Source organism: Pan troglodytes, chromosome 8 (genome assembly GCF_028858775.2).
Source record: "Pan troglodytes isolate AG18354 chromosome 8, NHGRI_mPanTro3-v2.0_pri, whole genome shotgun sequence".
NCBI lineage: Eukaryota > Metazoa > Chordata > Mammalia > Primates > Hominidae > Pan > Pan troglodytes.
In genome coordinates this window covers 85,723,814-85,738,194 of record NC_072406.2, presented here as the reverse complement: position 1 = coordinate 85,738,194, position 14,381 = coordinate 85,723,814, and the positions used below count along the sequence as shown (strand labels likewise).

Genomic DNA, 14,381 nt, shown 5'->3' with positions numbered 1-14,381 from the left:
CGGATCGGGAGGCTGAGGCACGAGAATCACTGGAGCCCGAGAGGCAGAAGTTGCAGTGAGCCGAGATTTGCGCCAGTGTGCTCCAACCTGGACGACAGAGCCAGACCCTGTCTCCAAAAACAAAAACAAAAACAAAAACAAAACACTGATTTGCACCTAGGCTTAAGTTAGTAGTATATCCAGTTGGGCCAGGCATTGGAATGAGCTGAATAACGAGTTTATGGAATCCTTAATACAGAGAAATCTTAAAATAAAAATAGTAATGCAGACATTCATTCTATCAAGAAATCCTGGAGTTTTGTGGGGGTGGGAACGGGACATTGGCTACCTCTTCATTTTCTGACTGTATTTCTGTGTTGTGTGTTCATTTCCCTGGGCACTTTTCACCAGACTGTTAGATGGGGTAACCAATCACATTCCTGAACAATGAGTTTATGCTATCCTTACGTTTGTGAATCTTCTTATTCCTTGTCATATATATGGTAATGTGTTTTCTGTACTGCTTTAATGCAGTGAAAATAAGATTCCAAACATAAGGCAGATTCCTTAGGGGTGAGTTGTGAGTCCAAGGCAGTCATATTTGCAGGTTATTGGTGTGGAATAAAAGCCATTTGATTTAGATAAATAGGAAAGGAGCTTGTTAATATAGAAAATTATAGTTAAATAAAGCTCATGGTTATCATATTTCTTGTGCTTCATTGTGCCCTCTTCATAGAGACAACTTTCATTTCTTTATGGAATTTGTTAACCAGTTGGAATTCCTGTATGGATTATATGTTTTAAAATGGTGTGTAACAGACTAATTTGCACTGCTCATGGAGTCTCCTGCATTTACTGGGAAATTCACCTTTCTTACAGATCCAGAAATTCACTTTTAAATTTCATCTTCAGGATTCTTCCTTGTCTTTTATTCAGTAATTATACTATAATGTGATACCTGATGTTAGAGAATACTGGTTGCCTGATGATAAATGATGTGAGTTCAGCTTAAGTTTAACTTGTTAAAATCCAAATTTCTTTTAAGTCCACAATGTGGTGGTAGTTTTGTATCGATACATTTTCATAGTAGTGATATTATGGAGACTGTCTGTTGGCATTGAATGCAAGTAGTCTTTTTCTCCCTGGAATTTTTTTTTTTTTTTTTTTTTTGAGACAGAGTTTCACTCTTGTTGCCCAAGTGGAGTGCAATGGCGCGATCTCTACTCACTGCAACCTCTGCCTCCTGGGTTCAAGCGATTCTCCTGCCTCAGCCTCCCGAGTAGCTGGGATTACAGGTGCGCGCCACCATGCCCGGCTAATTTTTTGTATTTTTTAGCAGAGACGGGGTTTCACCATGTTGGCCAGGCTGGTCTCAAACTCCTGACCTCATGATCCTCCCACCGTGGCCTCCCAAAGTGTTGGGATTACAGGAGTGAGCCACCGCGCCCGGCCTGCCTCCCTGGAACTTCTTAGTGTCAAAATTTTATACTCTATGCTTGTAGTCATAAGGCCTACATTTTATGGTCATGTAGGTTTTTAAGGGTGTATAGGTCTTTCTGTGTTTAAGATCAGATACCTGAAATTCACTTTTTGTGAAGTTTGGGAGCTTGGAATACTATAGGTGATTCATGTGTAAATGTGATGAGCTTGTCACTAAAATTATTAGTGGTAATTCCATGTCATTGATTATGGGTCATTAGGTTTTTGGTTGATTAAATTCAGTTCTGAGCCTACTCCAGCTGCTGGCTCAAGTCAAATTCTTCCCCTGTTTGAAAGTTGATCTAACCCACCTGATTAAGCAAGATGGTATATACCCTTTTAATTATATTCTATTAAGCATTCTTTAGCTATGTAGGAAATAAGAAAGTGGAAAAAAATTAGGAAAAATATCTAACCGTATCTGCATGTGTGCTTTCTTACCACATCAGCAAAGCTGGTATAGGTAATTGAAGCACAAAATCCTGAATTTATATATATTGCTTTCCCTCCTCCCCACAAAGTTTACTTGACCTGAATTGCCCAGATACCTCCTTTTTTCCCCAGATACTTAAAAAATGTACGTTTTGCTTTGTATACCAGGTTCTAGATTTGTAAAGCTGGATTGTCTCTTGAGATTATCAAGACTGTTAGTATTAATAAAAAATTCACCTTTTTACTTAGAGAGCATTGTCAGTATTGGGCATATGTTCATTTTAGCACCTACAATGTGAGTCATTTTCTTAACATTATTTTATTTCATGGGTTATAGTAACCTCAAATTATCAGACTTTCAGATTGAACCAAAATGCTGAATTTATGTGTTTTAATTTTTTTAAGCTAAAGTATTTCTGATTGACAACGTTAGAATTCATTTGGATTCTGTTGCCAGTTGCCCTGCTTATAAATCTGAAGTCATTTGGCTAAAGTGTTTTCTAGTAGCTTTCCTTTAGGAGGATTACTTATTATTTGTTTGTTTATTTATTTATTTATTTATTTATTTTTGAGAGGGAGTTTCGCTCTTCTTGCCTAGACTGGAGTGCAATGGCGCAATCTCGGCTCACTGCAACCTCCACCTCCCGGGTTCAAACGATTCTCCTGCCTCAACCTCCCAAGTAGCTGGGATTACAGGCATGCGCCACCACGCCCGGCTAATTTTGTATTTTTAGTAGAGACGAGATTTCTCCATGTTGGTCAGGCTGATCTCGATCTCCTGACCTCAGGTGATCCACCCACCCCGGCCTCCCAAAATGTTGGGATTATGGGCATGAGCCACCGTGCCTAGCCAGATTACTTATTTTCAGATAACCCATATAGCCTTGGTGTGACATAGCTACTTCAGTGTTTCTTGCTAGTTCTATTTCATTATATTTTAAAGCAGCTTGAATTTTAATTTTTGTTTACAAAGTCTATTTTGTGGACTTATCTGTGTAAAAAGAACTAGAAATTATTTTTCTTTTACTTTCCACTCTCATTACTGTTAACCATATTAAAATAAATCTTCAGGCCAGGCACAGCAGTGGTTCATGCCTGTAATCCCAGCACTTTGGGAGGCCGAGGCGGGGGGATCACTTGAGGTAAGGAGTTTGAGACTAGCCTGGCCAATATGGTGAAACCCCATCTCTACTAAAAATACAAAAATTTGGCTGGGCACAGTGGCTCACGCCTGTAATCCCAGCACTTTGGGAGGCTGAGGCAGGCGGATCACGAGATCAGGAGTTCGAGACCAGCCTGACCAACATGGTGAAACCCCGTCTCTACTAAAAATACAAAAATTAGCCTGGTGTGGTGGTGCATGCCTGTAATCCCAGCTACTCGGCAGGCTGAGGCAGGAGAATCGCTTGAACCTGCGAGGCGGAGATTGCAGTGAGCCAAGTTCATGCCACTGCACTCCAGCCTGGGCAACAGAGCAAGACTGTCTCAAAAAACAAAACAAAACAATAAAAACAAACAAAAATTAGCAGGGTGTGGTGGCACGCACCTGTAATCCTAACTACTTGGGAGGCTGAGGCAGGAGAATCACTTGAACCTGAGAAGTGGAGGCTGCAGTGAGCCGAGATTGTGCCACTGCACCCTGCCTGGGTGACAGAGCGATATTCGTCTCAAATAAATAAAAATAAATAAAATAAATCTTCAGTACCATGTGTCCTAGTGAAAGCAAAGGAACAGAAAGAGAGAGAGAAAAAGAGAGTGTGAGGGGATGGGGTGAGAGGGAGAGGGAGAGGGAACACTATGGTAACAAGTTACCTTAAAAGGAAAATGCCAAGGTGGAAATACAGCTTAGTAGTGAGGCAAAAGCTTCAGGTTCCAGAGCTATTGAATGAATTGGCAAGAGTTGTAAGGAAAAGTTTGGTAAAAGGACCTTGATTTATTAAACAAAGCGTGCCAATCATATGACCTCATTTCACCATAAAAAATGTTTTTTATACACAGAGATGAAATAAGCTGAAGCTAATTGGGCATCGTCTGTGTATGGTATGTAAAATTTATTTTGAAACATCACAGTCGTGAAATAGCAAATATTTATTAAATGTCTGCTGTATCACAAAACTGTAGGAGAACAACAAAAGTACAAAATATAAAATACAGACTTGGTTCATGAATAAATATTCATGAAAAATTAACAATATATGTCATAAGGACAGGTATAGTTAATAATTGCCAGGTAAGTTGCTGAGCCAGCAAGTTGTCAGTTCAAAGGAGGTAGTGATGACTCTGGACTGGAATGGTCTAGGAAGGGCTTGTGTAGAAGCAAAGGGGCCTTGAAGGATGGTTAGGATTAAAATAGAGGATTGGGACCATTTATTTGTGCAGTGTTTATTGAGTACCAGCTTTGTACCAGGCATTGTGCTAGGCATTGATGATACAGAAGTGAATAGGATATTAAGTAAGATAGATTCTCTTGTAGTGCCGGCATTCTAGTGGGGGAGACACTATTATAAATAAATAATGTAATGAATTTGGTACAAAGCGCTACTGGAGCTGTAAAGAAGGGATTGGCTATCTTACTTTGAGGGAAAGCGTCACTGAGAGGATAATGTTTCAAGGTAGTCCTTGAAGGATGAGTAGAATTTCACCAGAAAGTGGGGCTAGAGTAGGTATAACAGAAGCAGAAAGGCATGGAGTTTGAAAAAAGCATGAAATGTATGGCAAAAGTATGTGAAGTGCTTGGCAAGGAGTGACAGGAATGAAGTTAGAAAAGATCTTTTGTATTACAAGTTGAGGAGCTAAAACTTAAACTGTTAAGCAGTATAGCAGTATATAGTACCTGGATGATTAAAAGCACAAGCTCTGGAGTCAGACTGCCTGGGTTTGAATCCTAGCTCTACCACTTAATAACCTTCTTGCCATGGACAAGATACTTAACATCTCCAAGCCTTAATTTTCTTATCTGTAAAGTAGAGCTAATAAAATCTTATTATAGGGTTTTTGGAGAATTAATAGAGACCGTGCATATAAAGTAGGTACCACAGTTCCTGGCCTGGCACATGGTAAGTACTCAACCAATGGTAACCATCACCATTATTATTATTATTATTATTATTATTGAAGGTTTTAAAGTAGAATAGTGACCCAGTATCTTGTTTTTTGATGGCTAATTCTGGCCATATTGTGTGCAACAAATTATTGGAGGGCGAGAAGCTTAAAGCAGGTTGTCTAGTTAGAAGATTAATGGAGTAGTCCAAGTGAGGGATGACCAAGGCATGAAAAACTAGATATGACGCAAATTCCTACTAATATTAGAAGGTAAGTATATTGGATGAGTGATTGAGTATGGAAGTGAAATAGGTGAGCAACAGTTTTTTAGGAAACAATAATCAGAATAATTTTGCTTTAGGGCTAGATTTAATTGGGCAATTGTAGTTAGATGCAAAGATTGGAATGATATGTAAAAGACTGAGAATGGTTAAATTGAGAAGAACCTTGAAAATAAGATCCAAGGTTTTCTTTTTCTTTATTCTTTAGTCATTAAGAAACTACCCCAAGTTTTTGAGTAGGTTAATTTACTACTTGTTCAGTCAAAGAGGAAGAAGAGATTTTTCTAGTAAATGATAAGAACTTGAACTAGTATTGCAACAGTGGAGATTTAAGAAAATTGAATTTGAAGAATCAATAGGACTTAGAGTTCAGAAAGAGAACAATGACATTAAGTGTGAGTGATAGAGAATGGTGATACCTTAACAGGTGTAAGCCAGGAAGGGGAGCCAATTTTGAGGGAAAGGTATATTTAAAAACCACCACAAATTAAAAGAGACCCAATGGATACCTTGAAATTTTGAAGACAATGCTGTTGGATTTATTGAATCTTTCCTTAAAGCATGTGGCCAATCCATACTTCTACTCCTGGCAAGCAAATGGTTATATCATTCTTCATGATGAGGCTTTTTTTTTTTTTTTTTAACCCTCAAGACAGGATCTTGCTCTGTCACCAAGGCTGTAGTGCAGTGCCATGATCATAGCTCACCGCAGGTTCAAACTTCTGGGCTCAAGCGATCCCCCAACTCAGCCTCCCAAGTAGCTGGGACTACAGGCACACACCACCATGCCTGGCTAATTTTGTTTATTTTTTATGGAGACAGAGGTCTCACTATGTTGCCCAGATTGGTCTCAAATTCCTGGGCTCCAGTGACTGTCCTGCCTTGGCCTCCCAAAGTGCTGCAGTTACAGGTGTGAGCCACCACGCCCAGCCATGATCAGCCTTTTGATGTCTCCTTTTGTCAAAAGAAAATTGTCATTGTGTTGGTATAAAGACATATGCTACAGGAGCAGCATTCTGAAGACTTCAATTTCAACTATGGCTCTACTTCTTACTAGTGAAACCCCTGGAGAAGCAACTTAATGTCTCTGAACCTGTTATCTATCATTTGTGAAATGGAGATAAAACTTGCCTGACCCTAACCCCAGCACTTTGGGAGGTGGAGGCGGGCAGATCACTTGAGGTCATATGTTCGAGACCAGCCTGGCCAACATGGTGAAACCCCGTCTCTATTAAAAATATACTAATTAGCCGGGTGTGATGGTGGGCGCCTGTAATCCCAGCTACTCGAGAGGCTGAGGTAGGGAGAATCGCTTGAACCTGGGAGGCAGGGGTTGCCATGAGCTGAGATCTCACCATTGCACTCCAACTGGGGCAACAGAGCGAGACTCTGTGGAAAAAAAAACAAAAACTTGCCTGACCAAACTCAAAGGATGTCCCTGGGAATCATGTAGGATTATGTATGTGAAAGTACTTGGTCAACTATGAATAAAACACTATAAATATATTGTCATTGCTACATAAATTAGTGTCTTTAAACAAGTATTTTGGAAACTATAATCATTAATTCTGTAAACATTTCTTAATACCTATGTTTTTCCTGTTTTTTTTTTTGTTTTTTGTTTTTTTTGGTTTTGGTTTTTTTTGAGATGGAGTCTCACTCTGTTGCCCTGGCTGGAGTACAGTGGCATGATCTCGGCTCACTGCAACCTCTGCCTCCCAGGTTCAAGCGACTCTCCTGCCTCAGCCTCCCAAGTAGCTGGGATTATAGGCATCTGCCACCACGCCCCGCTAATTTTTGTATTTTTAGTAGAGACGGGATTTCGCCATGTTGGCCAGGCTGTTCTCAAACTCCTGACCTCAAGCGATATACCCACCTTGACCTCCCAAAGTACTGGAATTACAGGCATGAGCCACTGCACCTGGCCAGTTCTTAAGTTTTAGATAGGTTTTGATAATGGTGGAACTTAGAATGGATAAGACTTGTGGGCCAGAAACTTGAGCCTATGATGACTAGTTTTCTTTTGAGAGAAAGTCTCACTCTCGCCCAGGCGGGAGTACAGTGGCCCAATCCCAGCTTACTACAACCTCTGCTTCCAAGGTTCAAGCAATTCTCGTGCCTCAACCTCCCCAGTAGTTAGGATTATAGGAGCCCGCCACCATGCCCAGCTAATTTTTATATTTTTAGTACAGATGGGTTTCACCATGTTGGCCAGGCTGGTCTGAAACTCCTGACCTCAGGTGATCCACCCGCCTTGGCCTCCCAAAATGCTAGGATTACAGATGTAAGCCACGGCACCCAGCCTATGATTAGTTTAATAGATAGCAGGGACAAGGGTAAACTAGCCAGAAGGCATGAATCTCAAAGGAGGAGGCATTTTTTTTCCCTTAGTGGAGAGATGATGTTGGAAGTGCTAATGCGGAGCTAAGAGAATGCTGAAGCCTCCACTGAGATTAGTGGAATGCGGAAAAATGAGCACCATCCACTTTGAAAAAAGAATTTGAGAAGTGTTGTCCTTTAGGAGACCCAAGATGTAATTAAACTAGAGAGATGAAGACAGTATTCTGTGTAGAGCTAAAGAACAGAGAGGCCAAGCGCGGTGGCTCACGCCTGTAATCCCAGCACTTTGGGAGGCTGAGGTGGGTGGATCACCTGAGGTCAGGAGTTCAAGACCAGCCTGACCAACATGGAGAAACCCAGTCTCTACTAAAAATACAAAATTAGCCAGGCGTGGTGGTGCCTGCCTGTAATCCCAGCTACTTGGGAGGCTGAGGCAGGAGAATCACTTGAACCTGGGAGGCAGACGTTGCGGTGAGCTGAGATTGCACCATCGCACGCCAGCCTGGGCAACAAGAGCAAAACTCCGTCTCAGAAAAAAAAAAAAACCAGTCTGGCCAACATAGTGAAACCCCATCTCTACTAAAACTACAAAAAATTGGCTGGGCGTTGTGGCTCACGCCTGTAATCCCAGCACTTTGGAAGGCCGAGGCAGGCGGATCACGAGGTTAAGGGTTCGAGTCCAGCCTGGCCAACATGGTGAAACCCCGTCTCTACTAAAAATACAAAGATTAGCTGGGCATGGTGGTGCATGCCTGTAATCCCAGCTGCTCAGGAGGCTGAGGCAGGAGAATCGCTTGAACCTAGGAGGCAGAGGTTGCAGTGAGCTCATATTGCGCCACTGCATTCTAGCCTGGGCAACAGAGCAAGACTGCATCTGAAAAAAAAAAATACACACACACACACACACACAATTAGCCAGGTGTGGTGGTGTGTGCCTGTAGTTTCAGCTACTTGGGAGGCTGAGGCAGGAGAATTGCTTGAACCTGGGAGGTGGGGGTTTCAGTGAGCTGAGATCCTGCCACTGCATTCCAGCCCCGGCGACGATGCGAGACTCTGCCAAAAAAACAACAAAAAAAGAGATTGTGTGTAGGGGTTGTGGGATAGATTAAAACAAAATCTTATAATAGGAATTCTGAAGGCCTCAATGAAAAGGATGGAGGGAGAACAGCAAGAAGGAAATTGTATGAGGGAAAGAAATACAGAGAAAAATTTAGAAGTATAGATGTAGAGACTGTATTTTGGATAGTTGCCAAGGATGGCAATGATGGGAAGCATGATGAGATTAACTGACCTTAGGCATCTGAATGATACTTTGGAGTCAAGTTATTCACTTGGCACAGACTGTACCCCCGTTGAAGTCAGAGGCCTCATAGGGCTAAGAATTGGGGAACAGGATCAGTTAATTCTCAGGTTTCCTTGCCCAGTGGTAGAAACAGTAAGAAGATCTCTGTACCACCACCCCCTTTTTCCCAATTCCTGATCAGTCTGTGTTCTTGGTTTCTTTTTCCAACTTCCTAAATTAAAACGTTTTTCAGTCCTTGTTTTTTTAGCCACCATACATTAAATGTGAGTGAAAATACCTTGCGAATATTATTGGTTACTATATAGATATGCCCTTCATGTCAAAATTTGGATAAAAGGAAGATTTTCAACAGAACAGTTTGGTCAAAATGAATGTTACCAAATCAAGATTTTTAGGTTTTGAGGAGATTTTGTAGCTCTCTTTTTTGTTTGATTGGTTTATTTTTTTGAGATGGAGTTTTGTTGTCACCCAGGCTGGAGTGCAGTGGTGTGATCTCGGCTCACTGCAACCTCTGCCCCCCAGGTTCAAGCAATTCTCCTGCCTCTGCTTCCTGAGTAGCTGGGATTACAGGTGTGCGCCACCATGCCCGGCTAATTTTGGGGTTTTTAGTAGAGACAAGGTTTCACCATGTTGGCCAGGCTGGTCTCGACCTCCTGACCTCAGGTGATCCACCTGCCTCGACCTCCCAAAGTGTTGGGATTACAGGCGTGAGCCACCATGCCCAGCCGATTTTGTAGCTCTTTAGGTTGTTCCAACAAATATTATTAGCCATTTCAGTTGTTGACTATTTATATTGCATTTATATACATTTGTTTTCTGGTTTTTCCCTGTCGCAAATATAGAAAAGTAAGGAAACATAGTCTGAAAATTAGGAGAAAAAAGTATATATGGAGGCAAAAAAAAAAAAACTCTGGAAAAGTAGAAATAGGCCTTGCGCAGTGGCTCATGCCTGTAATCCCAGCACGTTGGGAGGCCGAGGCGGGCAGAACATGAGGTCAGGAGATCGAGACCATCCTGGCGAACACTGTGAAACCCCATCTCTACTAAAAATACAAAAACATTAGCCGGGCGTGGTGGCGGGCACCTGTCGTCCCAGCTACTCGGGAGGCTGAGGCAGGAGAGTGGCATGAACCCCGGGGGGCGGAGCTTGCAGTGAGCAGAGATTGCGCCACTGCACTCCAGCCTGGGCAACAGAGCGAGACTCCGTCTCAAAAAAAAAAAAGTAGAAATAGTTGGCTGAAGATGAATTAGAAATAAAAAAAGCAAAACTTTTAAAAAGCCTGAAAACTATATGGAAATGCTTTAAAATGCTTTAGGAGTTGCAAAACAAAGTAGTAGTTGAGAATTAATTTTTTTTTTTGAGATAGAGTCTCTATTGCCCAGGCTAGAGTTCAGTGGCACGATCTCAGCTCACTACAACCTCCACCCCACCAGGTTCAAGCGATTCTTGTGCCTCAGCCTCCAAAGTAGCTGGGACTACAGGCGCGACACCACACCCGGCTAATTTTTGTGTTTTTAGTAGCGATGGGGTTTCACCACGTTGGCCAGGATGGTCTTGAACTCCTGACCACAAGTGATCTGCCTGCCTTCGCCTCCCAAAGTGCTGGGACTGCAGACATGAACCACCGCACCTGGCCAGAGAATTAGTTTTTGATGAAAAAAAAATTTTAACTCTCTATTGAGCAACTTATTTTAGGCCAAATTCTATTTGGACAGTTATCTTTTGCCCCGTCAGGTCTCCTGCTGAAGCTCCGTTCTCCACTTGCAAAACAACACTATATGTGCCTTTTTTCTCTTATTTGCTGATAAATTAAAATTTATTTTAGTTTTATTTTTTATCTTTAGACGGAGTCTTGCTCTGTCTCCCAGGCTGGAATGCACTGGCATGATCTCGGCCCACTGCAACCTTCACCTCTTCGGTTCAAGCGATTCTCCTGCCTCAGCCTCCTGAGTAGCTGGGACAACAGGCATGCGGCCACCATGCCTGGCTAATTTTTTGTGTTTTTAGTAGAGACGGGGTTTCACCATGTTGGCCGGGCTGGTCTTGAATTCCTGACCTCAAGTGATCCACCTGCCTCAGCCTCCCAAAGTGTAGGGATTATAGGGGTGAGCCTCTGCGCCCAGCCAAAACATATTCATTTGAAACTGCCTATTTTTATTTTCAGTGTTATGGTAACATTGATTCCCTATAGCTTTCATCTACCTTTACTCATGAGTAGGTGACGTTTTTCTACCACTCAACCTGTACACATTTTAAAAAAGCTGTCCCAGCTGGTTTTGAAATGTAGAAGTGTGCCTTGAGTTGAAAAATAAGTAGGAAAGTACAGGTCTTTAGATAACTAACTGTGGCATGGAGTCAGTTTATACTTTCTTTTTCAGGTGAATACATTATAGTTCTTCAGTGTGACTTGAAGTAGAGCATTCACAGTGTGCGTGAAAACATGCAGTACCACTTGTGTCTGGCTGAGGGGGAAGTAGGGAGTGGTCTCATAGGTGGATTTTTAGGAAGTTCTATGTTTTGAACAGAATTCAGCAATTAGTGGAATTATGTTGTTGGTTGTTAGGAAGTATATATCATCTAGGCCAGGCACAGTGGCTGATGCTTGTAATCCCAACACTTAGGGAGGCCAAGGCAGGTGGATCACCTGAGGTTAGGAGTTTGAGACCAGCCTGGCCAACATGGTGAAACCCTATCTCTACTAAAAATACAAAGATTAGCCGGGTGTGGTGGCGGGTGCCTGTAATCCGAGCTACTTGGGAGGCTGAGGCAGGAGAATCGCTTGAACCCGGAAGTGGATGTTGTAGTGAGCCGAGATCTCGCCACTGCATTCCAGCCTGGGAGACAAGAGTGAGACTCTGTCTCAAAATAAATAAATAAATAGGAAATATTCATCATGTAGAACACAGCTTTTTTTTAAGAGACTGAGTCTCAATCTGTCGCCAGGCTGGAGTGCAGTGGCACGATCTTGGCTCACTGCAACCTCTGCCTCCTGGATTCAAGTGATTCTCCTGCCTCAGCCTCCCGAGTAGCTAGGACTACAGGTGTGCACCACCACACCCAGCTAATTTTTGTATTTTTAGTAGAGACGGGGTTTCACCATGTTGACCAGGGTGGTCTTAAAATCTTGACCTCATGATCTGCCTGTCTTGGCCTTCCAAAGTGCTGGGATTACAGGCGTGAGCCACTGCACCCAGCCAGTACGTAGCATTTTAAATAGTGTTCCTTTTCCCAAGTAGAGTGCTTAAAAAAAAAAAAAAATTCTCTGACCTGGTGAAAAAACTGATTCTATCTTGATCTCAGAAATTTGTGTTTATTAGTAAGAGATATTTAACCTTCTCATTTTTGTAATGTCCCAAAAGTAACACTTGATTTATTTAGTAATCAATTCATTAAAAATGTTTATTTTTTAAACAATTACTCTACCATGAGGGCAAATTTGGTTATAGCATATATAATGGTTTGTTTAATCTTTGATTGGTAAAAACATTCTTTGAGGCTTTTATTTTATTAGAATCTTGACATGCTATATTTGGGGGTAAAATATACTTTAATGCCTTATTCTAGATGAGTAAAAAGTAATGGTAATACATGTTTCTTGTGAAGGGAAAATAAACAAGGTCCAGTTTTATTTTACTAGATAGCAAATAAAAAAAAAAGAGGGATTAGTGATTTCAGTCTTTTAGAAATGGTTGGCATCTCTCTGCCTTAGTTCTTACCTCACTTGTAAAGGATTGAGTTCTTCCTTAATGTTTTCTCCTGGTATGAGAATGTGGTTATATTCTTTCTTAGGTAATTGATATGAATCTAACCTAGTGTTTTTTTTTTTTTTTTTTAGTTACTTTAAGTTGAAATGTAAAGGAGCAGTTGGTTCTGTACATTTCCAAGCTTCTCTGTAATAATTGATCATTACAATGATGACCCTAAAGCATCAGGAAAATACTGTATACTATATGCTCAGAGATATATATATGTATATATATATATATATATTTGATGGAGTCTCACTCTGTCGACCAGGCTGGAGTGCAGTGGTGTAGTCTAGGCTCACTGCAACTTCTGCCTCCCCGGGTTTAAGTGATTCTCCTGCGTCACCCTCTTGAGTAGCTGGGACTACAGGTGTGCACCACCACACCCAGCTAATGTTTGTGTTTTTAGTAGAGATGGGGTTTCACCATGTTGGCCAGGCTGGTCTTGAACTCCTGACTTCAAGTGATCCACTGGCCTTGGCCTCCCAAAGTCTGGGATTTCAGGTGTGAGTCACTGCACCCGGCCTATTTTTCTAAAAAAAAAAAGAAAGAAAGAAAAAAAAATCTGGAAAGAGGGAGCTGCCTTACATTTCAGTCTATATTTATTAGACTCCTAATGTACCTTTCTCTCTCACTTTCTTTATTTTGAAAAACAAAGTACTATTCAGTAAAGAGCCTGAAACTGCTTCAGTCCAAGCTGATTTTGAATGCATAAAGATTTACTTGTTGGATTCAGTAAAAAAGGAATAAGAAAAACTTACTATATAGTAATTTTTCCTAGGTATATGACCTCAAAATTGTGCTTAGATGCCATTGAAATAGATGTTCATGTTTTCCATTCCACTCAACAAATATCACTTAAAAACAGTACAGTTGGTGATTTCTTACAGAAATCATAAATATGTACTGTGGAGTGAAAAAACCAACTACTTAACTATGATGAAATGGGAACTTTTGGTTAAATTTGTAGGGATAGGCCAGGTGCAGTGGCTCATGCGTGTAATCCCAGAACTTTGGGAAGCCAAGGCGGGCAGATCACCTGAGGTCAGGAGTTCGACACCAGCCTGGCCAACATGGTGAAACCCGGTCTCTACTAAAAATACAAAAATAAGCTGGGCATGATGGCGGATGCCTGTAATCCCAGCTACTCGGGAGGCTGAGGCAGGAGAATCCCTTGAACCCGGGAGGCGAAGGTTGCAGTGAGCCGAGTTCACGCCACTGCATTCCAGCCTGGGCGACAGAACAAGACTCCATCTCAAGAAAAAAAAAAAAAAAAATTACAGGGATAAATTTGCAGTGGTAACATTTTACACATATGCAAAAAGTGCTGTATCTCAAACAGTTTAGATGGAAATGAATATGATTTGCTTTCAGAATGTGTGTTAGGTGACTCAGAAAGTGACTCCAATGATAAGGAATGCACTGGTTTCGAATATATGCATAAAGATTTTGAATGAAAGTGTTTTGTGAAACATTAAGTAAGGTAGGAGAAAAATCAATATTTTGAAATTATGATTTATAATTTAAACCTCCTAAATTAATTTGCATTTCAGAAGTAAACATCTGGTGTTTGGTCTATATCTCTAAAAGTGTATAGTCAAGTTGGTCAGAAAACATTGTTTTTATGTTCTTATTAGAAAGGAACATGGTAAATCACCTTGTATTTGGGTTTTCTTTCTAGTTAGGCTTATTTGGTATTAAAGTGTTGTGGGGGTTTTTTTGAGATGGTGTCTCGCTGTGTTGCCCAGGCTGGTCTCCAATTTCTGGCCTCAAGTGAT

At 41.3% G+C, this 14,381-nt stretch overlaps 1 protein-coding gene across 12 annotated transcripts in view; it reads left to right on the top strand.

The window, feature by feature from the left end:
• Nucleotides 1–14,381, top strand: part of PPP3CB (protein phosphatase 3 catalytic subunit beta) — a 59,070-nt gene that overhangs the window by 1,610 nt on the left and 43,079 nt on the right. The gene's annotated exons all lie outside the window — the stretch shown is intronic.